The sequence below is a fragment of the Lissotriton helveticus genome, chromosome 7 (assembly GCF_964261635.1).
Source record: "Lissotriton helveticus chromosome 7, aLisHel1.1, whole genome shotgun sequence".
Taxonomy (NCBI): domain Eukaryota; kingdom Metazoa; phylum Chordata; class Amphibia; order Caudata; family Salamandridae; genus Lissotriton; species Lissotriton helveticus.
Genome location: NC_136068.1, coordinates 1,199,063,542 through 1,199,091,341, shown reverse-complemented (window position 1 = coordinate 1,199,091,341; position 27,800 = coordinate 1,199,063,542). Strand labels below are relative to the sequence as shown.

Here is a 27,800-nt window from a genome sequence, read left to right as displayed (position 1 = left end):
GAACTGCCAGTGCTCTTTCCAAATCCACAGCCCGTACCTGAAAGGGCTCTACACACACTACATGTCAAAAGAGCACTTCTATACTACATTGATAGAACTAAGGATTTTCGAAAAACTAAACCGTTGTTTGTTGCCTTCTCACCAACACAAAGGCAACCCCATTTCAAAATCTGGGTTAGCCAGATGGATCGTTAAGTGCATCCAAATATGTTATCTCAAAGCAAAACGCACTTTAACAGTTCCCCCAAGGGCGCATTCTACACGCAAACTTGGGGCATCCATGGCTTTCCTAGGAAATATTCCTCTAGAGGAAATATGTAGAGCAGCCACATGGTCTACCATACATACAAATTCAAAACACTATTGTGTAGATGTAAATTCCAAACAGCAAGCAGCTGTAGGACAGGCTGTTCTAAAAACTCTTTTCCAGACTGCTGCAGCTGGCACAGGTAGCCACCGCTAAGGGAGAAACTGCTATACATTCTATGCACAGATATGAATTCAGCAGCCCACATGCCTCGAACGGATTATGCTACTTACCAGTATGCATCTGTTCTTGGCATGTAGGGCTGCTGACATTGATATCGCTCACCCTCCTCCCCGGTGCCTGTCGCAGCTGTAGCATTCCTTATCTATTTCTTACTTTCTTCCATGGACACCCTTTACTGTACCATACTCCATCTCTGCCACAATGGCGAAAAACAATCTGAGGATGGAGAGGATGCCCATGCGCTCTGTAGTCCAAGGGAGGAGCCACCTATCTCGTGATACTTCGAAGACTCTTCCAGGACAACAACGTGCAATCATCTGGACCCAACACTAGGCTGCGATCTATGCACAGATATGAATGTCAGCAGCCCTACATGCCAAGAACAGATGCACACTGGTAAGTAGCATATTCCTTTCTATTTTAAGTAAGGTAAGGAAGAAAGCAAGTTTTTTTTTTATTGACCCATTGTATGAGCACCTCTCCGGGGCTCAACACTTCTCAAAGTTGGATACCCTGTTTGACTCGGGTCTGGTCTGATGCCATTCACTTACCCACTATTGTGCTTCACTCTGAGAATAATGATAAAGAAGCAGATAACGGGCTTCTTCCATAGTACACAGATGATGGCCTCTACACTGACTAGAAAAATGCTATTAAGCTGGGCACCACTCCTGAACTAGAGTTTGATTGCCCCTTTGGCCTCCCAATTGCAAAGTACTCCTTTTTTACAGTTGTTATTCCCAGAACGCTGAAATGCTGAGATTTTCTTAATTTCTGACTCTTCTCCCTTGGTGCATCTTCTGCTCACTACTGATGTCATTTTTACCTAGTCCTTGCCATTTGGGGCAAGATTGTTTATGCTTCTACACATAATAAAGTGGCTAGGTGCCATAAATCCTCGCTGGGCAACTCAAAGTCCCTCTCTGCCCACCTTTTCTCACAGAGTTTGATTGTGAAGACCTTTTCAATCTAGCAGAACCCCAATGCATCCCTCTACATCTCTCTGGATCGGAGCCCAAGCAGTATTGGTAAAAAGGTTGTCTCCTTGAAGAGCCAGTCTGTGCTCCTATTGGCAACAAATTGTCGCTCCTATCCCCAACAAATTGTCACTCCTACCCCTTTAGGATGCCTTCATGCAACTGGTAAAAAATGACCTGGAATCCACCAAGCAAACCTTACAACTGTTCTTTATGTAGGTCATGTCTGTGATTGTAGCTTTTCCGTACAGACAAGAGATGCATGTATTCCTGGATATCAAGGACTGAATGTTAGATGGACTCCCAGTATCTTGTGTAAAATATCCACTACAAAACTATTTTCCCGCTCTTTGACCTTTGGTTTTCGGTCATCCACACCAAGTCCAGCTCCGCTCACCCAGCATTTATTTTGGGGCTGTTTTGGACACCACTGCTCTGAGGGCATTTCCTCTGGACAGCGAGTCTGGGACATATGAACCTGATGTTTCCTGCTTATTCCTGTCCTGATAATCTTGTGGTTACAGGGCCTCCTGCATTCTGCTTGTCCAGGATATTGTCACATGTGGATGCTTCACTTGTACCCTTGTTTTCAGTGTGATTAGTATTAGATCTGTTCAGACAAGATTCTTATTTCTCTGGAACAGTTCTGGAAGTTGTAGGGTTGGCTGGTGCAGGACCATCTGACCTGCAGAAAAGCCTTCTGTCCTCTACCAGAGGGCACTTTGGTAATCAGAAGCATATTCCCTCCATTCATGAGGTCATCTTTATGACATGGAATTTCAGGGTCCCTGGTCTCTAGTGCAACAGATGTGTCATATCAGTTCGCTTGAGTTGTCAATGATTCAATTGGCCCCTCAGACTCTCTGCCCTTGGTTTGTGTCTGCGCGATTCAGGTAGTCACCAGGAGCAACAAACAGGGCAGCTTTGGCTCTCATACTCTGTTTGTGGAGGGGCTAAAATGTAGCGCTGCCCATAATGTCTTGCTGACGCAAGTGATCTGCCAAGGTCTTACTATAATGGTGGATGAGTGGAGCATGCCTTGTCTTGCAGTTGAAATATGTCGCCATCTGTAGGTGGTTAGCTTATATTCAGCGTCTGGACCACACCTCTTGTAGAGTTGTTCCCCATATAGCAAATTGCTAAGTGCTCTCGGTTCTGTGCTCTGCAGTTTGTTTTGCAGTGTACCCATGGGGTTGCTTTTCACATGAGGTGGTACACTACTTTTACACATTCCCTCCCATTCCCCCGATTCTTTTTGTCCTGAGGAAGCAGAATCAGGCCTGTTGTCCTAAATTCCCTGGACAGGACATAGAATGTTTTAGTATTCAAAGCTAATCTGCCTCTGTCCTACCATTTCTCTTCTGAACATGGTAGACCTCTTGTCAAGGTGAGTAGGTGAGGTCCTGCACTAAAATCTTCGAGCCTTCTAGACAGCTGAGCAAAAGACCTATTGTGGGCTTAGCAAGAACATAGAGGGGCTTGCAGTCTGCCTATTTTTGTACCATTGGTTGGCTTTACTGTCACTCATTTGCCTGCTCTTTGTCAATGGTTTGCCTTGTCCATCTAGTCTATCCCTCCCCTGGGGCATTGCCAATTTACTTTTGTTCTTCCACTACTCACTTTTAGGCAACTACTTTTTTCTTTTGGCTTAAGCACTCCAGGAGAACAGATGTGTTTTTGAGTAGTCTTCCTAGTGTACTTCTTTTCCAACCTCCATGCTCAATGGTGTTCTCTAATGTGTATGCGTCTCGCCCACACCTCTCCATGATGAGCTCACCCTTGTGTCCGAATTCCTAAGTACTGCTTTCTTGCCTGTGTGCTTCTCCTATCCAGGTCGCGTTGCTCCGGCTCCAGTTTGGTTTTCTCCCCACTTTGCACTCCAGTTTTCTCTCTTATTCGCCCATTTCTTTTTTTCCGCCATCATGCCATAGATGCTGCTTCCATCGCTTGCCAATGGTGATTCCACCACTCCTGTGTTGCTTCTCCCCACCAGCTTTAAAAATAAAAATGTTCAGACGTTTTATCTTTTTATTTACCAATCCAACTCAGATTAGTAAACAAAGAAAAAAGCACCTGCTTCGTTCTGTAAGCGTATGCATGGTGAATGCGCCGACAAAATTACATGAACAGCTGCTTCATAGATTTGTTTTTAAATTATTATTCTTTAGCCATGCTGCTCACGATCGGGATGCTGTACAACATCACTGAACACCATTGACAAAGTTAATAGGTCCCAAAGGCAAGCCCTATTGGCTTTGACTGCTTGTATTTTTTCACATGCAATGAGATGATCTTTTAGTGGACTGACCAATATGTTTTCTCCTATTCTATTCATCCTCCCTTAATGGGACCTGACCCTTTTAGCCGATGGGCAGATGCGGTCTGAAGCGTCTTACTTTGACAATGGTTTTCTTTATTGCTTTAATTTTGACTTTGTGAATTAACTGCTGTCCCTCTTTGTTCGATCACCATTCACCTTCCTTTAAGACACGTTCGACCTTCAGACTTGAGCATTCTTGCTGCCTAATATGGTTCCTTATTATGTCTCAACCGATTCCTCACCCTTACAACTTTCTTTCCACCTTTGCACTGCATCCAACTAGAGGAGGAGAGGCTTTATGGTTTGGACACATATTGGTCTCCGAGGTTCCGCATTGGCATAACTAGCGTGTTGCATTGATTGGTCAGCATTTCCTTCGCATTGCAGGACAATGAATGGTAGATTGGTCCAGAAAAGAAATTTCCTGCTGGATTATCCTCTGCATTAAGGTGCATCACGTCTTAACCAAGAAGAAGCCCTTCTGAAGGCATTGGACACATTTGACCATAGCTAAGCCTTTTTCTCCAGTGTGTACAGGGCCATTTCTGTTCTGGACTTCTGCAAGGCTGTGATGTGGCCCTGGTCCACACCTTCACAAAGACCTGCTGCTTGCCCGCCCAAGTTCCTTGGGTAGGTGATTTTGCCATGTGTGTATGGTTTTATAGTCGCACCAACTAGCTTGTGGTACTGCTTGGTTACTGGTCCTTAATTTAGGCAGTCTGCATGTAGAAGTATCCAAAACAAGTTGCTTACCTTTGACAACGGTTTTTCTGTGGATGCAATATCTACCTAAAGATTCCTCACCGCCTACCTCCTGGTTCTGAGGAGTGACAAATGAAGCTTTGTTCTTGTGTACACTGCCATCATTCTTTATTACATCATGCAGAATGGCACCTGTATAGCTTGGTGATATCCTAATTGGAGGTGGTTCTAGAACTGATACTGGAGCCATGCAATGCCACCTGTCAGCACGAGAGGGTATTGTAGGTTGCCCCAGTATTGGAACTTTCATAGATTCCCATAGCTTGCATCATCCCCCGTCGTCGGAATGGGAGTCTCGGTAACAAAATTAACATAGCAGTAGGTACAAAAGAGAAAGAAAAAAGGCCTAGGCCTCATTCCCTTTTGTAGCATATCCGCCTCTTTTTGTAAAAGAGACAAACTAAGCCTCAGCCAATCAGAAGAGCCTCACCCCATAGAACCCTCCTGAAGGAACCTCAGAGCCTCAGATTTTCTACCGCATGTTGTGCTTAGGGAGTCTCCTTTGAGCTCTGCTCATTTTTCTACTCTTTTGAGAATTTTCTTCAACTTTTTCTTCAGGATTGCTTAGTTTCGTCTGAAATGTCTAACAAGGAGAAGAAGGCCCTTTCAAGTCATGTTCCACCTGTGGCAAGAAAAGGTTATATTTGGAGGACAGGCATAAGGACTGTATATATTGCCTGTATCCAGATCGTAAGGCTGTGGACTGCAAGATCTGCCGCACCTTCTCTTCAAAGACCCTCCTGGACCGTGAGGGTCGCCTCCTCACTTGGCTCCAGAAATCGAAGTCCAGAAAAGAGACAGTGTCAAGTGACAGTGAGGACTCTTCTTCAGCTACATCAACCAGAAGGTCAGTCAAAAGGGGTAGGGTTTCCCCTTCACCTTCTGTGGAGCTTCCAGTTAAGGCCTCAAAAAAGACCCCTCGTGAGTCTGAGCGCCGAAGTCCTGTCGAATGTCCTCACCACGGTGTAAAGGAGAGGGAGGGAATATCTACACCTTCAGCAGTGGTGGAGACTGCTTCAATGTTCAAGAAACCGTCTGTTCGAGGCATGTGGGCTGCTGAATTCATATCTTTGCATAGATCGCCGCCTAGTGTTGGGTCCGGATGATTGCACTTTGTTGTCTTGGAAGAGTCTTCGAAGTCTCACGAGATAGGTGACTCCTCCCTTGGAGTACAGTGCGCATGGGCATCCACTCCATCCTTAGATTGTTTTTTCCGCCATTGGGTTCGGATGTTATTTCCTACACTCCAGCTCGGAATCGAAACTAAAGGCCTTCGAACTCGACGGTATTGTTTTCGCTCTGTACCCCTCGACTCCATCCAGCTTTTCATCTTGATCCGGTCGTCGGCGCGGGCTGTGGGGCCTTATCGACGCCACGTGCGACTTCCGTCGATGGAAAGGAGTCCATTTAAAAGGTGCCCACAATGCAACTCAAAGTTCCCACATACTGACAAACACACAGTATGCAACAAGTGTTTGTCACCTGAACACAAAGAAGAGGATTGCCCGGCGTGTGCCCAATTTCGATCCAAGAAAACGATCCGGAATCGACGGGCTGCCAGGCGAGAGATGCAGAAGTCGGCACCGGAACCAGAGAATATCTTCGAGGACGACCAAGAGCTTCCCGAAGAACCCGACTCCAATCTCGAGATCATAACCGTTGATGACCAATCTGACTCGGATGACCAGATCACACCGGGGCAAAAAACTGTGAGTACCCAGCCCCCCACTCCACTCAGCCCAACAATGAAGGCTCCAGTCGAAGCATCGCCGAAAGGCCTTAGACAAGATAGAGACATTCCTTCGGAGACCCCACCTCTCGGCTCGGCTCGGCTCCGAAGCACAAACAAACGCCTTCAGGTAGCCCAGGCCCGAAGAGAGTCATCGAGCCAAAAAGAGTTCTCCAGCCAAAGGTCATCGAACCAAAAAAACTGGTAGACCCGACGGGCGCACAACCAAAAGAGGTGGTCCGACCGAAGATCATCGACCCAAAAAGTAAGGTCGTCGATCCAAAAGGTGTACAGCCTAAGAAAGCTGTCCTAAAAAAGCCATTGGAACCGAAGACCTCTGAAAATTGTCCAACCGAAAAAGGTAGTCAATCCAATTGATACAGACAAACCAGAAAAGGCTGCCGAACACACAAAAAAGACAATCGACCCAAAAAAACACCAGGCTTCGGACAAAAAACGTACCGAACCAAAAGCCCCGGTCGATTCAAAACCAGTCGCCGAGCCTAAAAGGCCGCCGAACCAAAGAAAGACTCTAGAGCCAAAGAACGCGTCGAACCAAGAAAGGTTATCGAACCTAAAACAGCTGTCGAGCCCAAAGGAGCTCCGACACCAAAAAGCACCGAGCCACAGACTCCAAAAGGCAGTCTGCATGTAGAGGCCTTTACCACAAGACACTCCTTCTCCAGTTCCTCCAAAGAAAAAAGACTTTGGCACATCTCCCCCAAGGCCTTTCACTCATCCTCCTTTTCTGCCTGATATGCCTTTCGTTCCTTACTCTCCCACACACTCTGATTATAATGAGGGAGAGGACATGGGGGAAGATCCTCAATACAATTATGATGACACTGGGCATCCTGATCCACAAGATAACACATGGGATGACCAAAATGATCCTGACGAGCAACAGCCCATCCCAGATACTTCCCCATACCCAACAAAACCGTCACCTACGGACGACACAATCATGTATAATCAGCTTATGGATAGGGCAGCTAAATATCACAAGGAAGATATGCACACTGACCCTATAGAGGAAGATTTTTTGTTCGACACCTTCCCCACTTCTGAGAAAAATGTCAGAACTCTTCCAATGCTTAAAGGGGTCCTCAAGCACGTGCCAGATATCTTTAAAAATCCTGCTAGAGCACGAGTGCTCAATCCAAGAATAGAGAAAAAATATAAGGCAGCACCAGCAGACCCTACTTATATAAAACAACAATTGCCTTTAGATTCTTTAGTCTTTGCAAATGCTCGTAAACGAGCCAATTCACAGACAGCAGGAGATGCTCCCCCTCCTGATAAAGAATCTAAAATTTTAGAAGCATCAGGCAAAAGAGTAGCTTCACAAGCTGCTAATTCTTAAAGAATCGCTAATACACAAGCTCTATTAGCGAGATATGATAGAGCACACTACGACCAGCTCGAGACTCTAATGCAACACCTACCAGAACCCTTTAAGACGCAGGCCAACGACCTCATTCAGGAAGGCAAATTCATAACAAACACCTCCATCAAATGCGCGCTAGACGCAGCTGATACTTCGGCCAGGTCTATCAACACCAGCGTTCTACTGCGCAGACACGCATGGTTACGCATATCTGGATTTAAGAACGAGGTGCAATCCACCATCCTCAATCAGCCAGTAAACCAAGACTTTCTGTTTGGCCCTGCAGTTGACACCATTTTGGATAAAATGAAAAAGGACACTAAACTGCCAAGTCAATGGGGGCGCTTCAGTTCCAACAACACCGGGGCTCCTTTCGTCGCTCCTCATAAAGAGGTGCAGGAAGGGGCAGCACATCGCAAAGCTCCTCCACCTTCAAGTCAAATACCCAGAGCACTTTTAACAAAGGCTCCAATAGAGGAGGTTACAGAGGAAACAATAATAAGGGCAGAGGACGTGGAGGCAATAACACCAGAGCCTCCACTGCCACCAAACAGTGACTTCACCACACTCCCTCCAGAACACACAACACCTGTCGGAGGCAGAATCAATCGGTTCCTACCTGTCTGGAACGCAATTACCACAGACAGGTGGGTGAGATAAATTATCCAGTATGGTTATTGCCTGGAACTCACTTCTTCTCCACCCAACATACCACCCAAACACCGTCCTATGTCCAAAGAACACATAACACTGTTACAGCAAGAGGTCCAATCCATGCTACAAAAGGGCGCCATAGAGCCAGTCCCTTTTTAACACCAAGAAACAGGAGTATATTCTCTATACTTCCTAATTCCCAAAAAGGACAGGTCGCTCAGACCCATTTTGGACTTCAGACCTCTGAACCAATACATACTATCAGAGCACTTCCATATGATAACCTTACAACAAGTTGTCCCACTGCTTCAGCAGGGTGACTTCCTTGCCACATTAGACCTCAAAGACGCATACTTCCACATTCCTATACACCCAGCTCACAGGAAATATCTCAGGTTCACAATACAGGGGTAACACTATCAATTAAAAGTTCTCCCCTTTGGAGTAACTACAGCTTCAGGGGTGTTCACCAAGTGCCTAGCTGTAGTGGCAGCACACCTCAGGCGGCAACACATCCACGTGTTTCCCTATCTCGACGATTGGCTCATAAAAGCCAAGTCAGACACCCAATGTGCAAGTCATACGTCTCAAACCCTCCAGCTGCTGCACAGTCTGGGTTTCTCAATAAATTACCCAAAATCTCACCTGCAACCCTCCCACATACAACAATATCTGGGAGCTACAATATATACATCAGTAGCAAAGGCATATCCCAATCCAGTCAGGATAGCCAACATGCAGACCCTAATCCAAAGGTTTAAGCCACAACACTCCCTACCAGCTCGAGTCTTCATGCAACTCATAGGCATGATGGCCTCCTGCATATTCATTGTCCCCCATGCCAGACTTCAAATGTGTCCATTACAAAAATGCCTAGCAAGGCAGTGGAACCAGGCTCAAGGACATCTAAAAGACCTAGTGTTGGTAGACAGTCGCGCATACAACTATCTGCAGTGGTGGAATCCACAAAACCTTTCCAAGGGGTGACTGTTCCAAGAGCCAGTTCCACAGGTAGTATTGACAGCGGACGCATCACTGACAGGATGGGGAGCCCACCTACATCAATACACAGTCCAGGGACTCTGGGCAGCCAAGCAAAAGACACTGCATATCAACCACTTTGAGTTGCTAGCAGTTTTTCTGACACTGAAAGCGTTCCAAAACCACATATACAACAAGGCGGTGTTGATCCGGACAGACAACATGGCAGCCATGTATTACATCCAAAAACAGGGAGGGACTCACTCTCTACAGCTTTCTCACTTAGCATATGGAAGTGGGCAATTCCAAAGAAAATCTTTCTCCTAGCACAACACCTGCCAGGGAAAGACAATCAAACAGCGGATCTGTTAAGCAGACACAGCCAACAGATACACGAATGGGAGATTCATCCTCAAGCTCTCCAACCATTCTTCCAAGAATGGGGGCATCCAGAAATAGATCTGTTTGCCACAAACAAAAACTCCAAATGCCAGTACTTTGCCGCCAGGTTCCCACATCCGTTGTCACAGGGCAATGCAATATGGATGAACTGGTCAGGCAGATTTGCGTACGCTTTTCCACCAGCCCTACTGATTCCGCTAGTGGCACGTAAACTACATCAGCAGACACTGACACTGATCTTGGTTGCTCCAACATGGGCCAGACAACCATGGTACACAACATTCCTAGAACTCTCTGTGGTTCCACACCAAAGACTGCGTCTATCGCCACATCTCCTAACTCAGAACCATGGAGAAATCAGGCAACCAGATCCCAATCAACTGAACCTAGCGCTCTGGCTCCTGAAGTCATAGAATTTGGATATCTCACTTTGCCTCCTGATTGTATGAACATTATCAAAGAGGCAAGACGCCCAACCACTAGAGCATGCTATGCAGCCGGACCCCGGAAACACTATATTATATGTGATATATATATATATATATATATATATATATATATATATATATATATATATATATATATATATATATATATATATATATATATATATATATATATATATATATATATATATATATATATACACATATATATATATATATACATATATATATATACACACACACAATTGCAGCCAAAAACACAATAGAGCTGGATTATGCTGTAAAGAATTTCCACCATACATGAAACAAATGCATTAGAAACATGAAAAACAACATCAAAGATTGTTTTAATGCTGAAAAAGCAGTAGAAATTCTTATTATATCCTGAAAGCATGGAAAGCTCCCAGGCTGCATTGCAAACACACAGTCTAAAAAGACTGAAAAGCTAACCTGTAGCTGCATGCTACAAAAAACTGACACCGTGCCTTTAAGACCCCATCATGCCTCAGGGGTGTCAGTTGTTCTTTTCGGAGACTGAAAAACCATGGAAACAAATAGGTTAACAATATCTCCAAATTAATAAAGATCCTTTGCCCGGGGAGGCGGGAGGGTTGCTTATGACTTTGATGAGGATACCCCTGGAAGAGAACTAGGATTACAGGTAAGTAACTAATCCTTCTCTTCCAGGGGATCCTCATCAATAGTCCTAAGCATTAGAATAGAATAGCGAGCCTCACCTCATCTCCCTGCGGGCAAAGGAGTAACAATACAGTAATAACATTACTAAGCCTAGAAAAACTAAGCTTGTACAGGCCGCAGGCTACCCAAATAGATTCCTCAAAGAGGCTTGTCCTACTTGAGTATCAGTCCTGGAATCAGATTCTAGGCCGTAATGCCTTGTAAAGGTAGGAACTGATCTTCAGGTTGCAGCCTTGCAAATCTGACATAGGGACATCATGCAGGAAAGCTACTGTTGCCGCTTTCCCCCTAGTAGAGTGTGCTTTAGGTGACAAAAGTAAGGGCTTGCCTTCAAGCTGATAAGCAAATTTAATACAGGAGATGATCCATCTGGAGTTGGATCTCTTGGCAGCTGGAAAGCCCGTCCGCAGTGGACCGTAGTTGATAAACAATTGGTCCATCTTCCTACTTTCTTTGGTCTTTTCCAAATAAAATTTAAGGACTCTTTTGAGATCTAAAGAGTGCAGCGACCGCTCAGCCGGGGTCGTAGGGTTTGGAAAAAAAGAAGGAAGAGAAATAGACTGAATTATATGAAAATCAGAGACAACCTTAGGTAAAAAGGATGGATGTGCCCTTAAGACTACTCTGTTGTGATGGAAAACAGTGTAGGGTTCTTTTGTACATAGCGCTTGTATCTCACTTACTCTGCGCACTGATGTAATTGCAACTAGAAAAGCGGCCTTCCACAATAGGTGTTGCAAGGAAGATCTGTGGATTTGGTTCAAAGGGGGGGGGGCATCAACTTAGACAACACTAGGTCTAATTCCCACGGAGGAGAAGGGTTTCTAACAGGGGGGTACACTTTCTTCAACCCCTGTAAGAAGTCCTTGACCAACTCCATCTGGAAGAAGGAGGGCTGAGTAGGAGACTTCCTATAAGCCGTAATGGCCGAGAGGTGCACCCTGATCGAAGCATATTTAAGACTAGATCTTGCTAAGTACAACAAGTAAGGCAGAATCACCTCCTTCTGTGCTGATGAGGGATCAAAGTGATGTTCTCTGCACCAAAGATAAAACCTGTTCCACTTAAACGCATAAGACATTCTTGTGGAGGGTCGTTTTGCTTCCTTTAAAATGTGCATACAATCAGGTGGCGAATTTTAATGTCCATATTGTAGGACCTCAGGAGTCATGCTGTTAAGTGCAGTGAGGGAAGGTTGGGATGAAGAATCCCCCCCCCCCCCATCTTGGTCAACAGGTCTGGCCTGCAGGGCAGTCTCCTGGGTGGAAGCACCGACAGCTGTAGAAGGTTGGGGTATCACCACTGCCGAGGCCAGTCCGGGGCTACCAGGATCATGGTCATGCTGGATCTGATGAGTTTGGACACCACCTTCGGAATCAGGGGCAGAGGAGGAAATGCGTAAGCAAATGTCCCTGACCAGTCCATCAAAAGGGCATTCCCCCTTGTCCCTGGACGGTGGAATCTGGACGTGAAGATCTATTTCTGGACGACCCCAGCGATGGAAGAGGTCTGCCACCACCTCGTCGTGCAGCACCCAGTCTGGCCTATCTTCGAAGTGCCTGCTGAGTGCGTCGGCCTTGATATTTAGCTGTCCTGTGAGGACACTGCCACTACTGTGAGGTTCCGGGCAAGCAGCCAGTGCCATATGGCTTGTGCCTCCAGAGAGAGGACGCGACCGAGTTCCGCCCTGCTTGTTCAGGTAGAACATGGTCGTCGTATTGTCCGTTTGTATCAGAACTGAGTGTGATTCGAGTGCAGGAAGGAAGGACTTTAGAGCCAGATGGACTGCTCGAAGCTCCAGCATGTTGATATGGTAGGTCTGTTCTTTTGCCGACCACCTTCCTTGAATCTGCAGACACCCCATGTGTGCTCCCCAGCCTTGGAGAGACGCGTCTGTGACTATAGACTGTGTCGGGAGAGGTTGGTAAAAAGGTACTCCCACCAGAAGGTTGCGAGGGTGAGTCCACCATTTGATGGAAGCCTTCGTCACCTGGGAAAGATAGATCCGGTCTTCCCAGAGCCCCGTCGACTGATCCCATTGATCCTCCAGAGCCTGCTGCAAAGGTCGCATCCTCAGCCTGGCGTGAGTAATCAGGAAGATGCAGGACGCCATGGAACCCAGCAGAGATGCTACTTGACGCGCTGTTAGATTCTGGGACTGTAGTAGAACTCTGCACTTTTGCTGCATAGAAAATAGTCTCTCCTCCGAAGGATACGCTTTTCCCAATTTTGTATCTAGAACGGAGCCCAGGTAGTGAATGGATTGGGTCGGTAGTTGTACTGACTTCTCCATGTTGACGTGGAGGCCGAGCCTGTTCAATTGTAGCAGTCAAAGGTGAAAGTCGTTCTCTACCTGATGAGGAGATGGGCCTTTTAGGAGCCAGTCGGCCAGGTAGGGATAGACGAAAAGTCCTTTTTTAGGTTTCGACCTGGGGCGAAATCTTATGTCTTACACTGTGTGCTTTAGTTCAGCCTCTCTCTTCCATTGGCTAGCTCCATAAATGGAGGCTAGCCATTGGAAGAGAGAACTGTCCGTCATTTCCCGAGGCGATTGGTGGGCGTTCCCGCCGATTCTTTCCCTCTCCACAACGTCATGAAGACGTGGCCACTGTGGGCGTGTACTTTTTTTTTTTTTTTACCACCGATGTTTGTGTTCATTGTCCGTCTTGTCCCTGTCCTGCTGGCTGTTTCCTGATCACCCTCCCGCTGTCCGTGTGCCTGCCCGCCCCCTCCCGCTGTCGTGTGCCTGCCCCCCCCCCCCCCCCCCCCGCTGTCCGTGAGCCTGCCCCCCCCCCCTGTCTGTGAGCCTGCCCGCCCCCCTCCCGCTGTCCGTGAGCCTGCCCCCCCCCCCCCCGCTGTCTGTGAGCCTGCCCGCCCCCCTCCCGCTGTCCGTGAGCTTGCCCGCCCCCCTCCCGCTCTCAGGAATCTCAGGTCAACCAAGTTGACTCAATGGACAAAAGGATCTAAGAGGTGGACAAAATGCGGCAAATTAACTACAAAGAAGCCATTAAATACAGAAAATCTAATAACCCATTTGCTAAGGTGTGTTGAGTTCCTTCCGAGACTCTGAGATTCGGCGCTGTACGCAGGAAGTGTAAGCACGGCTACGGGATCCTTTTGCCGTTTGTGTTAATACGTTTGAACAACGGACAAAGCTCAGAGGTATTTCATCTGGCAGACTTTGGGATTAAATTACGACCGCTGCTACTCCGTTTCTCCTCACCTTTTCCCTTTCGATGCCCGCCGTATTATATTCTCTGCCGCCTTCTACGCTCGCTGCTCCTTCGCAGTCCCCCCTGCCGCCGCAGCCTTTGGATATTTGGCAGCGGCCGTAGTGTGGGTAGGACTACATGTCCCAGCATACCTAGCAACAGACAGTGGAATTACAGATCAGCTGCTGCGGCAATTGTTCATCATCACCAGAACTCCTGCTATCCCGGAGAGGACATTTGCCGAGGGTTTGTCATCATCTGCTGTTGTGGGGTCAAGCGCAAAGCACGGGACTCCAGTGTCCAGGAGTCCGTGCGAAGTATCATCTGCGCTGAGCCCCCACACGCCCACCAGCCCCATAAAACGCCTACCGGTTCCCGCAGCAGGACGAGCAAAGGGCGGGCCGTCCGAGGCCGAAGGAGGTCGGGCAGGGCCACGTCATTCTCATCTGGACTCGTCTCATGTACTGTACGGTACTTAGTGGGTCTCAAATTATATAAAAATCACAGAGTGTAATTCTGCTTACAAGCTCCACCGTGTTAGTGGGTTAGTTATAGTCCTGCTGGTGTAGGAAAAGTTTGCTACTGCATGGGTAAACGAAAGACTATGGGTGGGGGGGCAACGAGGCAGCTAAGCGCCCAAAGCAGTGTAAAAAGAAAAAAGCGAAGGTAGCGCCTAAGCATGCCGCTATGAACTGTGTTATGGATCGAATTGATGCCATTGTGGATGACAGCCAAGAAATATTGACTGACGGCTTGGGGTCTTCAGAGGTGTCGGGCTCTATTACGGGGGCGGGGGGCCGAAAGCCTGTTATTCATGAGACTGAAGGCCCAGCTTTTATAATCCCGGAAATGTTTCGATCTCGGGTCAAACCGCCCGCGGCCAGACCCCTCAATCAAACTACTTCATCCCCATCGCAAGGTCAAGAAGGGCGTTTGGAGGGGAAAAGGGAGACTGATAAAACCCTGTCTATAATTGCAATCGACACCGATCCTATTCCTTGCTCCAACAGATACATGGTATTAGCAGAGATCGGGTCTGAGGAGAACACTACCAATCCTAGGTGTGAAAATAACTCTCCCCTAAGCATTGTTATAGATGACGGCGATGTTGTTTCCAGCACTTTAGAATGCCCTGAAACGATCAGCGATTTAGCTAAATTAGTCTCCTTACTTAGGGACGAAATTGTGGCCATGAAATCAGCAGCATCTGTCTGACTTGGCTGAGGCTCAAGTGATTCAGTTTAAAGTGCGTTTAATCATTTGCTAAACCTGTAGCAGGTAACCCCCCCCCTCCCCCCCCGCTTCCCTGTCCTTCCATCTCCCTTTCACATCCTGCCGCCACCCCCAACAAACAGCTTGGTACCAGTGTGAAGAAAGCTGAGCTTTGGGTGATTCGTGTGAACTCGAGGAGGTGCAGGGGTGTTTGTGTTTGTGTTTAGAGGCTAGACACCACCGTGATCCCATCAGTTAGGAGCTAACCTGTGAATATTGCGAGGGTGACATAGGTCTTTCTGTATGGCCGGCTCTGCATAGCAGGCTAGGAAACCCCAGGTATTCCCATAACTGTGACTGCTCGAGCAAAACAGACAACCATGACCCACAGGAAACAAGAGCAAGCAGCAGGAGCTCTCTCTCTCTCACACAAACAGCGCTCACTTGGGGTTGGACGGTATCTGCCGAGTGACTCCATCTTATGTGACATCAGCGCCGAGACGCCCTTGGGCATTTGTTTGCGCTATATAAATTGCATAAACAAATAAATAAATCAGCCAAACCTATCTTTTCAGCCAGATAGCTCAGTGAGCTAAGTGCTCACGGTTCACACCCTTTGTGACATCCAGGTAGCAGGTTTGGATCACGGCAGGGCTGACTCAGCGTGTTATCCTTCAGAGGTAGAAAAGTGGGTAATATAGTACCTGTGATACACGAAACTGCAACATGGTGGATGGAATCCAGCACTATGAAAATAAGTTATTGGTATTTGTCCTTATTATTGGCATACTCTGCCTTTGTGCTCCTAAACAGATCTCATCCACCATCTCTCTCGAGACATAAAAAGGGAAATTTACAACAACACCTTCAGAAGTAAACACGTCCAGTCCAGCCGGGGGAGGAGGGGACTCCCGACCGAAGTTTGTTCGGAGGATGAACCGCGACCCCCGCGCCGCCGGCCAGGTGAGCTGCCCCGGGCACCCATGAGCGTTCCGCAGGGACCCCTGACTTCAGTTCGCAAAAGGCACAAGGGGGGGGGGGGGTCCTGGGGAGCCGACGGGTTGACCTTTTTAGCTCCCAGGTCGTCCTTGCTGCGGCCCACGGGGGCCTTTACCTCAGTCCTTCCTCGCCCTGGTCATAGCCGATGAACCCAGCGTCAGTCCGCAGTCACCTGGGACCCGCTCCGGGGAAGGATCCGAGCTGCAGCCGGGCCGTGGGGGGCGGCTGGGACGAGGGCGCTGCGCTGCACGTGTCTTCTCTGCAGTCCATAGATGCTAGCAGTAGCTTCAGTCCGCGGGGTGCCCTGGCTGTACTCCGCAGGGTGTTCCTGATGTCCTGACTACTCCACAATGTCCCAACATCACCCCTCAGGGTGTTACGACTGCTCACCGCAGGATGTCCCGACTTGCAATCTGTAATGTGACTGACTGCATAGCACTGAGTGTCTGCCTGGGGAATCATGTCTACTTTCTGTCTTTTGGGGGGTCCTGACAGCACTTTTCATGGGGTGCTGATTGCTGTCTGCTGGGGGCTCGCATTAACTGTACTCTACGGGGGAGGGGTCGACTGCACTAGACGAGGCGTCCTGACTACACTATGGGAATCTCGACTGCGCCCCAAGGGGGCTGACTGAACTCCGGGAGGGGGGCTACTAGCACTGCACCGCACACAGAGGCTTGCCACACTCCCGGGACTGACTGCAGCTCTCAGGGGGCCCTGACCTCAGTCCATGTGAGAGGGGCGGCGGTTGCCACAATCTACAGTGGTGTAGCCGTAGTCCAGAGTAGGCAGCCCTGCATTGGTGAAGCCAGTGTGTGTCCGGGAGAGTAGGATGGAGGCAGGGGCGTAGCTTAGTCAAAGGTGTAGGGGGGTGCGAGTCTGAGATTTCTCAATTAGCAACATCTTGGACCCAACTGAAAAGAGTAGCTACCGGCTGAGGTCACTGAACGGCAATAATGGACAAGCTCAGGGGCATTACTCAGTTGCTTTAAGATATTTAGTAAAGCAAGGACATTCTTGGTAGCAATAATATAATCTTAAACCACAACTCAATTAGCATAGAACTCAAAATGTCTATGTATTTGCAAACTGCAGTAAAATATAAATCATTTGTTTTAGTATGTGCTTAAAAGGCACAATAGAACACTTATAATAGAACACCTATAGTTGGAAACAAACGGCTTTTACCAGAAAAATGATATTATTGATTCTTTTCCACGTGTCTGCAACTATCAAAACCTTTGTACTCTGTTTATAAGCATTCAACTAGTCTGTTATTATTTTAAATTAGTTTGTGTCCATTGGAACTATTCAGTGGATCAGTTTCTCTTTACCATGATAAACCTTTAGGCCAGATAAACCCCAATTTACAAAAGAGCAGAGGAACAAAATCATAAAAGGTGGACTTTTACGAAAAAGAAAGCAAAATAAAGTTGGACCTTAAACTGAAACGTGTTTATCCTTTAAAATGATCCACTGTGAAGCAAATGATTTAAGCGCTCATCTATCATTGCGGATGTAAGGTAATTCTTTACCAGTTTGCACACTAGTTAATTGCAAAAGTATATAGAACGCACTTTAGCTCTGCCTCAGAGTAGTAATTTTCGCTTGGTTATTTTTGTGTGAACCACGTGTTAGCCTTCATTGACAGAGGCGTTGCTTGATTAGTAAGATTAGGGGGAGTGGGTGAGCTTCAGATTTCCTCATAATCACGCTGGCATATAATGTTAAAATATATTACATGATGGCAGGACTCAAAGAGGGGCATTAGGGGCAGTGGAAGGAGGGATGGATGCGGTTCTGTAGGGGGACTAAGTAAGGGGAAATAATATTTTGTAAAATAACCAAATCATTTTAGGGCTTTAAAAACTGAGATGAGAATTTGTTTTTGTCTGTGTATGCATGCAAAAATCCCAAGTGAAATCTGACAGACACCTCACCATAGCCGACTGAAAGCACCTGTACCCAACTGCTAGGGTGTGCTAGGGAGTGCAGAGTGACTGCAGAGTGCTAGGGAGTGCAGAGTGACTAGGGAGTGCAGAGTGCCGAGGGAGTGCAGAGTGCCGAGGGAGTGCAGAGTGCCGAGGGAGTGCAGAGTGCCGAGGGAGTGCAGAGTGCCGAGGGAGTGCAGAGTGCCGAGGGAGTGCCGAGTGCCGAGGGAGTGCCGAGTGCCGAGGGAGTGCCGAGGGAGTGCTGGGGAGTGCCGAGTGCCGAGGGAGTGCTAGGGAGTGCCGAGTGCCGAGGGAGTGCTAGGGAGTGCCGAGTGCCGAGGGAGTGCTAGGGAGTGCCGAGTGCCGAGGGAGTGCTAGGGAGTGCCGAGTGCCGAGGGAGTGCTAGGGAGTGCAGAGTGCCGAGGGAGTGCTAGGGAGTGCAGAGTGCCGAGGGAGTGCTAGGGAGTGCAGAGTGCCGAGGGAGTGCTAGGGAGTGCAGAGTGCCGAGGGAGTGCTAGGGAGTGCAGAGTGCCGAGGGAGTGCTAGGGAGTGCAGAGTGCCGAGGGAGTGCTAGGGAGTGCAGAGTGCCTAGGGAGTGCAGAGTGCAGAGGTTGTGCAAGGGAGTGCAGAGTGCCGAGGGAGTGCTAGGGAGTGCAGAGTGCCTAGGGAGTGCAGAGTGCAGAGGTTGTGCAAGGGAGTGCAGAGTGCCGAGGGAGTGCCGAGGGAGTGCAGAGTGCCGAGGGAGTGCAGAGTGCCGAGGGAGTGCAGAGTGCCTAGGGAGTGCAGAGTGCCGAGGGAGTGCTAGGGAGTGCAGAGTGCAGAGTGCCGAGGGAGTGCTAGGGAGTGCAGAGTGCCGAGGGAGTGCCGAGGGAGTGCAGAGTGCCGAGGGAGTGCTAGGGAGTGCAGAGTGCCGAGGGAGTGCTAGGGAGTGCAGAGTGCCGAGGGAGTGCTAGGGAGTGCAGAGTGCCGAGGAAGTGCTAGGGAGTGCAGAGTGCCGAGGGAGTGCTAGGGAGTGCAGAGTGCCGAGGGAGTGCTAGGGAGTGCAGAGTGCCGAGGGAGTGCTAGGGAGTGCAGAGTGACGAGGGAGTGCTAGGGAGGGCTAGGGACTGCAGAGATTAAGCTAATGGCAATGTAAATGACAATGCCATTTATTTATCTGTTTTCAAAACCAACACATAAATACAAATTTTGTCATTTACAATGCCAATAGCTCTAACTTTTCCAAAGGCGAAACCATTGCTTTGTAAATGCTTGTTGTGCAGGCAGGCTGCCACCACTGCCATGCACTTGGTGAAGACTCTCGGCGCTGACTTTAGCCCCAGAGGCAGGACTCTGTACTGGTAGTGTTTGCTGCCCACCAGAAACCTTAAGACCTTCCGATGTCGCATGGCAATTGGAATGTGGAAGTAGGCATCTTGCAAGTCCATCGAACACATCCAATCTCCCACTTGCAGATGTGGACATGTTTGGTGAAGAGCAAGCATGCGGAACTTCTCCTTGACTATGTTCTTGTTCAGAACACGAAGATCCAGGATAGGCCGGAACTTGTTTTCCTGATCCTTTTTGGGGTCAAGAAAGTAGACTCCTTTTCCCCTTTGTGAGGGAGGCACCTCTTCTATAGCTCGTTTTAGAAGAAGAACCTTCACCTCTTTTAGGAGCAGATTGAGTTGGTGCGAACGAGATTTCTTTGGGGGAATGTCCTGTTGAGGCGCACGGAAACGAAGAACATATCTATTGCGCAGTGTATTCAGCACCCACCGATCGTTCGTGATGCTGCCCCACTCTGCCAGATGTTTTGAAACACTTCCTCCCACTGGAGTGGACAACGGCGCTAGAGGAAGCCAGAGCTCATTGTTTTCCTCCTCTTGTCGAGGTAGAGGACTACTGGTGACCTCCTCTACCTCTGTTGGCTTTACCACCCCGAAACTGGGGTTTGCCTGGGTCTTATTTTGGGACCACTGAGGGGTTTGAACCCTCTGTTGAGGCCCCCTGCCTCTGTTGGACTTGAAATGCGTTTAAACTCCTTCTTTTTTTCTAAGCCGACTGCCTTGACGGTGTCGTGTTCGGCTTTCATCCGACTCATCTCATCGTCCGTGTGCTGGCCGAAGAGAGATGTTCCAGTAAACGGGAGGTTCAGAATGCGCTGTTGCGCATCAGGCTTGAGGCCTGTCAGGCACAGCCACGATGAACGTCTGGCACATACTCCATGGGCATATGAATGACCCGCCAGTATTGCTCCATCTGCAGCAGTGCTAATTATCTGGTTAGCCACCAGACTTTCTTTCGTCAGAGTCTCCTCGAAGTCTTGTTGGTCCTCCTTAGGCAATTTTGACTTAAAACGCTCCATTGAGTCCCACAAGGCTCTATCGTACCTACCTAAAAGCGCAGCCCCGCTAGAAACCTTCAGCGTCGAAGCGGCAGAACTGCAGACCTTGCGGCCCCACGAGTCTTGCAACTTGCTGTCCTTATCAGGAGGAGTTGAGGAGGAGGGAGAGACTGAGTGAGTCTTTCGTGCCACCGCCACGACTACTGAGTCGGCGGGCGGGTCGGCTTTCACAAAGATCGGGTCAGAGGATGCGGCCTTATACTTCTTTTGGATGCGAGCCGGCACCGCTTTTGCCGATGCTGGAGCCAGGAACACATCATTGACAGGATCCATGATCCCTGGGACCAACGGTTGCACTGGACGAGACCCAGACTTTTGGTGAAGAGTCTCAAAGATCACTGTTGTGGAGACTTGTGGCACAGACAGCTCAATGTTTAATTTCAGTGCTCCCCTCTGTAAGACATCATGATAGGTGTTGATATCGTCCACCGGGGAAAACCTAGAGACAGGGCTATCAACCAAAGTGGGAGAGTAATCCCATATGGAAGAGCGGGTAGAGGAGGTAGGAGAAGTAGCTGGTGTTCGAGCCCTCCTTTCGCGAGATCTTCTGGTGGGTACCTCCCGTCTAGGGGAACGATCGTGCCTCCTCTCGTGAGACCTCCCTGTGCGTTCTTCTCGTGCAGGGAACGAGATGCAGCTCGCCTCACAGGCGATCTTTCTCTGCGCCTGGGAGGGCTGCGACTGTCTACTTCCTCGACCAGTCTTTGCAGAGGAGATCTGTGTACTGGGCTGACCTATTCCTGCAGCCTTCTTGTAGCACCTGAGTCACGCCAATTGTGCAGAGGCAGATTCCATCTGGGAGACAACTGCACGCCATCAGTGGGAGGTCTGCGGGCAGGACTTCGAGATCTGCGGGCAGGACTTCTGGATCTTGATCTGGAAGAACCAGAAGAGTGACGGGAGGCTGATTCAGTCACTAGGATCACTGAACCATCCCTGGATCTTCCTTCATGGTGTCTCGACGTCGATCTGGACCGTTCATGGCGCCTCGACGTCGAATGCTCTGAAGGTTCATGCCTTGACTCCGAGCGATGATGACCTCTTGACGTCGACCAGTGCTTCCCCACCGTCGAAGGAGTCCTTTCCTTCTACGCCAACTGTCTGTGGCGCCGGTGGATCTGGCGATCTCAACGTCGTATGCCTTGACGGCGAACGGCGTGAGGAATGGTCTCTCGACGTCGAGCGGCGTTTTGTGGCCGACGACTGAGCTTCCTTTGACTTCGAATGTCTACGTGACGTCGGTGGGGGGGTATTGGTCGCCCTCGACGAAGATCTCCTCCTCGACGCCTGGTTGTCGACGGCGGAGGACTTGGGGCTCTTGATGTCGGTCGCTTAGCCTGCGACGACGGAGGTGAGCCAGCTCTCGACGCCGAACGTCGTGACGACGACGAAGGCGGAGGCTCCTTACCCCTCGACGCCGAACGTCGCCTGGTTGACGTCGGCGGAGGTGTAATACCCCTCGACGCTGATCGCCGCCTGGTTGACGACGGCGGAGGGGTCTTATCTCTCGACGCCGAGTTGACGATGGCGGAGGGTATTGACATCTCGACGACGACATACCTGATCATCTTGACGGCGAGCCCGCCGTCGACGGTGACAAACGTAGTTTTTTCGAAGAATGACCCACCGGTTGCTCCTTTCTCAGCGCCGAGCCCGACGCTGAAGCTGCAGGACGAGAAGACTCGCCCTTAGAAGGTTCTCTGGACCTCTTGGAGCTCTTCTTGGCTGGGGACCTCCCTCTAGAAGACCTATGGGCTAGGCCATAGACTCGAATTCTCTCCCTGTCTTTCAAAGTTCTTGATGACAGGGACTCACAGTGAGGGCAGGTCCTTGGGTCATGTTCTTCAGGTAGGCAAAGGATGCATACCTCATGGCTGTCCGTCTTTGCCTTCTTCTTGCCACAAGAAGGGCACTTATCAAAAAGGGAAGGCATATCAAGATGAAAATGCCCACCAACAAGAGAAAACCTACTTGACTAGATGAAAAACGTCGAAGTAAGGTTACAAAAGTAGAAAACTGAGAGAATTTTCTATCAGAAACAGAAAAAGAGTGGAGCCTTGTAACCAGGATCCTTCCTGAAGGAGCCGGAAAGAACAACTGACCCAACTGTCACCCCTGAGGCATGATGGGATACTGGGGGTCATGAGTGCCTTAAAGGCACGGTGTCAGTTTTTTGTAGCATGCAGCTACAGGTTAGCTTTTCAGTCTTTTTAGACTGTGTGTTTGCAATGCAGCCTGGGAGCTTTCTATGCTTTCAGGATATAATAAGAATTTCTACTAACCCAAAATTCATGCCAAAGGTCATTTCCACTTTCCATATCAATCAGTCCATTGAACTGCCAGTTTTCTTCCAAAACCCGCAGTCAGTAGCTGAAAGAGCCTTACACACTCTAGATGAAAGAAGAGCTCTGTTATATTATATTGACAGAACTAAACCATTCAGAAAGACAAAGCAACTGTTTGTTGCTTTCTCACCACAACATAAAGGTAACCCCATCTCTAAATCAGGAATAGCTAGATGGATAGTTAAATGCATCCAAATATGCTATCACAAAGCTAAACGCACTCTTACAGTACCCCCAAGAGCACACTCCAAGCGCAAAATGGGGGCATCCATGGCTTTCCTGGGAAACATTCCACTAGAAGACATCTGTAAGGCAGTCACATGGTCTACAATACACACTTTCACCAAACACTATTGTGTAGATGTGCAATCAAAGCAGCAAGCTGCTGTAGGCCAAGCTGTCCTCAAAACTCTTTTTCAAACCGCTGCAGCTGGGACAGGCGTCCACCGCTAGAGGAGGTACTGCTATACAGTCTATGCAAAGATATGAATTCAGCAGCCCACATGCCTCGAACGGAAAAGGCTACTTACCAGTATGCATCTGTTCTTGGCATGTAGGGTTGCTGACATTCATATTGCCCACCCTCCTTCCCGGGGCCTGTCGCAGCTGCAGGGTTTTCTTTGCATGGCCATCTTTACTCTACTATAATCCATCTTTGCCACAATGGCGAAAAACAATCTAAGGATGGAGTGGATGCCCATGTGCACTGTAGTCCAAGGGAGGAGTCACCTATCTTGTGATACTTCGAAGACTCTGCCAAGACAACAAAGTGCAATCATCCGGACCCAACACTAGGCGGCGATCTATGCAAAGATATGAATGTCAGCAGCCCTACATGCCAAGAACAGATGCATACTGGTAAGTAGCATTTTCCTCTCGGTCATCTGAGAAGTCAGAGAAAAGCTCCAAGTCGTCGTCGACGCAGGAGAAGGCTCCGTCGAGGAAGGCGTCTAAATCTAAGGTGGCTAAAGTGGTGCCGTCGACTGGCTCGTCGACGGCACAGTCGTTGTCGACAGGATCGTCGACGACGGTGACAGCTACGTCGACGGGAATATCGACTTTAGCGACTACGAGGATTTCGTTGACGATAGTGACGACGACGAGTGCTTCGACAACAACCATGACGGCAACGACGGTCTAGTCGACGACTGTGTCGACGATGCCCATCTTGTCGTCGGCAGTCCGTCCGTTGACGGTGGCTCTTCCATTGACGACATCAACAACTGTTTTGCCTTTACCTTCTCCATCGACCACGGTACCGTCGAAGATGCAGTCGTCGACGGAGAGGATAACTATTTCCTTGAAAAGGATAACTCCGGACATGACGTCTCCAAGGAGGGTTACCCCCTTGCCTTCCGCTTTGTTATTATTAGAAGAAGAGGAGTATTCTGACGAAGATGATCAGGACTCTTTTGGGTATGCTCACAGTCCATCTCAGCTGCTCATTAAAAGTTAGGAAACAGATTCTGAGGGCGAGTTTCTTCATGATTGTTCTTACCAACTGTCTTACCAACGTCAAGAATCCGCAGGCCAAGAAATGGTGTCTGTTCCTTCCTCACTTTTGACGGATCGCCATAGTATGCTGCAGGACTATAAAAACATGTCCTCTCATGTTACGACTCCGGCAGCGTCTGTCCCGGCAGTTCAGACTACGACTGCCCTTACAACTCCATTGACGATTTCTCCAGAGTTGCCAACCCAGATGTTCTCTCATCCGCAAACCCCTGCTTTGAATATTCCTTCCACAATACCGGACGTACAGGATGATTCCTCGGATGAGAATCAGAATATTGATAACAGGCCTAATCAAGGCTTGGAGTGGGATGAGTATGTGATCCCGGATCCAGCTTCGCCTAATCCAGTTCCGGTGGATTCTCCCTCTGCGGATGTCGGGGGGGGTCCATAAGCTGATGGGAAGAGTATCAAGCCGGTTCAAGCTGCCTATGCCTTCCGTACAAACGGAGTATTTTCTCTATGACTTTAAAGAGCCCTATAGAAAGGTGACCCGATCTATACCCATTGTGGAGCATGTGTGGGATGAGGGTCTCAAGGCTATGAAAAACCCGGCTACTGTTATTCCTGTCCTGCTATGCCTGGAAAAGAAATATAAGGCGACTGAAGATGGTCCAGCGTCCTTGACTGGACAACCTAAACCGGACTCTGATATCACAGGCGGCGCAGAGGAAGTCCCGCAACCCTTCAGCGCCCCTTACAACTCCTCCTGATAAGGAGGGCAGGCGTCTTGATAACGCAGTGAAAAGGTTCTCGTCAATGGCTAGCCTCCTGGTGCGAGCGGCAAATGCTCTGGCGATACTGGGCAAGTATGATCGTCAATTGTGGTGTGACCTTTCACCTTATTTGGAACAACTTCCACAGGAGGCAAAAGGCGAGGCCAAGAAGATACTGCAAGAAGGGGAAGCGACGTCGGCTGAGGTGATAGATTGTGCCATGGATATCGCCACTACAGCTTTTAGATCTGGTTCAGGCCGGAGGTCCAGAATAAGATCTTGGACCTCCCTTTCGACGGAGAGGCATTATTCGGAAAACACATAGATGATGCCCTTCAAGAGATAAAGAAAGATACAGAGACAGCTAGGTCTCTTGGTATGCTTTAATACCGGAACGCGCCTTTCAGGGGTGCCAGAGGCAGGAGTACCACATCATACAGAGGCTCATACCAGCAGCAAAGGTACTCGTCATATGGATCAACGTCCCAGTCGTATCGTCAGCCCTATCATCAAAAGCAAGGTTAAGTCTCGACTTCCTCTAGATCGAATACCAGAGGGAAACAGAACCGCAGGAATGTGATACGTCCAAGAGGCAATAGTGGCGTTCTGGCTCTGCCTGCTGTACCCACCTACATGACAACATCTGTAGGAGGCAGATTGTCACAATACCTCCGCAACTTGTCTCAGATAACATCAGACCGTTGGGTGCTCAACATAATTCAAAAGGGCCATACCTTGGAGTTCACTCAAATCCCACCATCCAAGCCTCCTGCTGCCGTTCCTTCAAAACATCTGCGTCTCTTGCAGCTCGAAGTTAGTCAGATGCTCCTGAAGGGAGCTGTGGAGCTAGTTCCCTTATCTCAAGTGGGGAAAGGATTCTATTCCAGGTTCTTCCTGGTAAAGAAGACGCTGGAGAAATGGCGCCCTATTTTAGATCTCAGGGAGCTTAACACCTATCTCATTTCCCAATCCTTTCGGATGGTTTCCCTTCAGGATATATTACGTCTCATCAATCCAGGGGATTTTATGGCTCTCTCAATCTCGAGGATGTGTATTTTCACATACCCATTCACCCAACACACAGGAGGTTTCTACGGCTTACAGTAGCCAAGAGCCACTTTCAATTCATGGTTTTACCCTTCGGACTTCGCTCTGCCCCAAGAATCTTTACCAAGGTGCTGGCACCGGTGGCAGCTTTCCTACGAAAACATAATTTTCAGGTCTTCCCATACCTGGACGATTGGTTGCTGAAGGCCCCGTCCAGGGAGGCTGCGAGGGAAGCAGTCAACGCGTGTACGAACCTATTCCAAAATTTGGAACTTCCTCTCAACAAGGGAAAATCATCTCTGATTCCATCCAGGCCAGCACGTTTCCTGGGGCCATCTTGGACACAAATCTCAACAAGGCTTTTCCATCCATAGAAAGGCGGGAAAAACTGCAATCCATGGCGCTGCTATTTAGAAGAAGAAAGTGTCTTTCAGTACGCCATTACAAATCCCTTCTGGGGGTGATCTCCTCATGCATCCCTCTAATACCTCACTGCAGATTGCAGATGCGGACTCTTCAGGAACAGCTAGACAAACAACGGAGGCAGGTTCAGGGCTCATTCGACGACAAGGTGGCGATTACTTTCGGAATGAGAAGAACAGCCTTGTGGTGGACAAAACAAGAAAACCTTTCATAAGGTATATCCTTCGTACGCGTTCCGGCTCCTCAAGTGGTTACAACGGATGCGTGACTGGACGGCTGGGGTGCGGTGCTTCAAGATCTTCATGTCAGCGGGCATTGGTTGCCCCAGCACCGTCTTCTTCACATCAACCTCCTAGAACTCAGAGCTATCAGGCTAGCACTACAGGCTTTTCTTTCACAACTGCAGGGGTTGGCTGTTCTCATCCGAACATACAACACCACGGCAATGCACTACATAAACAAGGAAGGGGGTACCAAATCTCTTCCGTTGTCTCAAGAGGCCCAGAAGATTTGGGAATGGGCTATTCTTCACAGAATATAACTGCAGGCAGAGCATCTACCAGGAGTTGTAAACGAAAAGGCGGACAGGCTCAGCAGGCTATCGTCAGTTAGCCACGAATGGGAACTGAACCAAGTGGTCTTGGAGGAGATTTTTCAACGGTGGGGCAAACCCTCAATAGATATGTTTGCCACCACGACCAACAAGAAATACCGGTCTTACGCAAGCAGGCTTCACCATCGAGGGTCATTAGGGAATGCGCTTTCGATAGCTTGGTCAAGAGCATTTGTGTACGCCTTTCCCCCCATTCCAATGATCCCGAGGCTTATCAGGAAGATCAAAACGGAACCGTGCAAGATGATCTTAATAGCTCCTGCTTGGCCGAGACCGTTCTGGTTCACAGAATTTCACCTTCTGTCTCTCGTCCCTCCTCTTCCTTTGCGTACGATTCCAGATCTTCTCACGATGTCCCACGGGCAGGTTTGGCATCCGGATCCAGATTCATTGCACCTGACTGCATGGCTCCTGAGCAGCGAGAATTCATGAACCTTCCCATTGCAAATGAAATAAGAGAAGTTCTGTCTCAGGATAGAGCCCCTTCCACAAATAAAACTTACCGTTTAAAATGGAAAAGATTTTGCATTTGGTGTCGGAAAGGAAGGTGTTGACCC

The 27,800-nt window shown here is 48.8% G+C and overlaps 1 protein-coding gene and 1 long non-coding RNA gene across 2 annotated transcripts in view; one reads left to right on the top strand and one right to left on the bottom strand.

The window, feature by feature from the left end:
- LOC144770117 (uncharacterized) overlaps nt 1-14,203 on the bottom strand; it is a 58,890-nt gene extending 44,687 nt beyond the window's left edge. The window contains exon 1 of the long non-coding RNA XR_013598800.1: nt 14,071-14,203. This is a non-coding gene — a long non-coding RNA (uncharacterized LOC144770117). The remainder of the gene's footprint in view (nt 1-14,070) is intronic.
- The window catches only part of ATAD5 (ATPase family AAA domain containing 5), a 440,833-nt gene that overhangs the window by 269,802 nt on the left and 143,231 nt on the right, over nt 1-27,800 (top strand). The gene's annotated exons all lie outside the window — the stretch shown is intronic.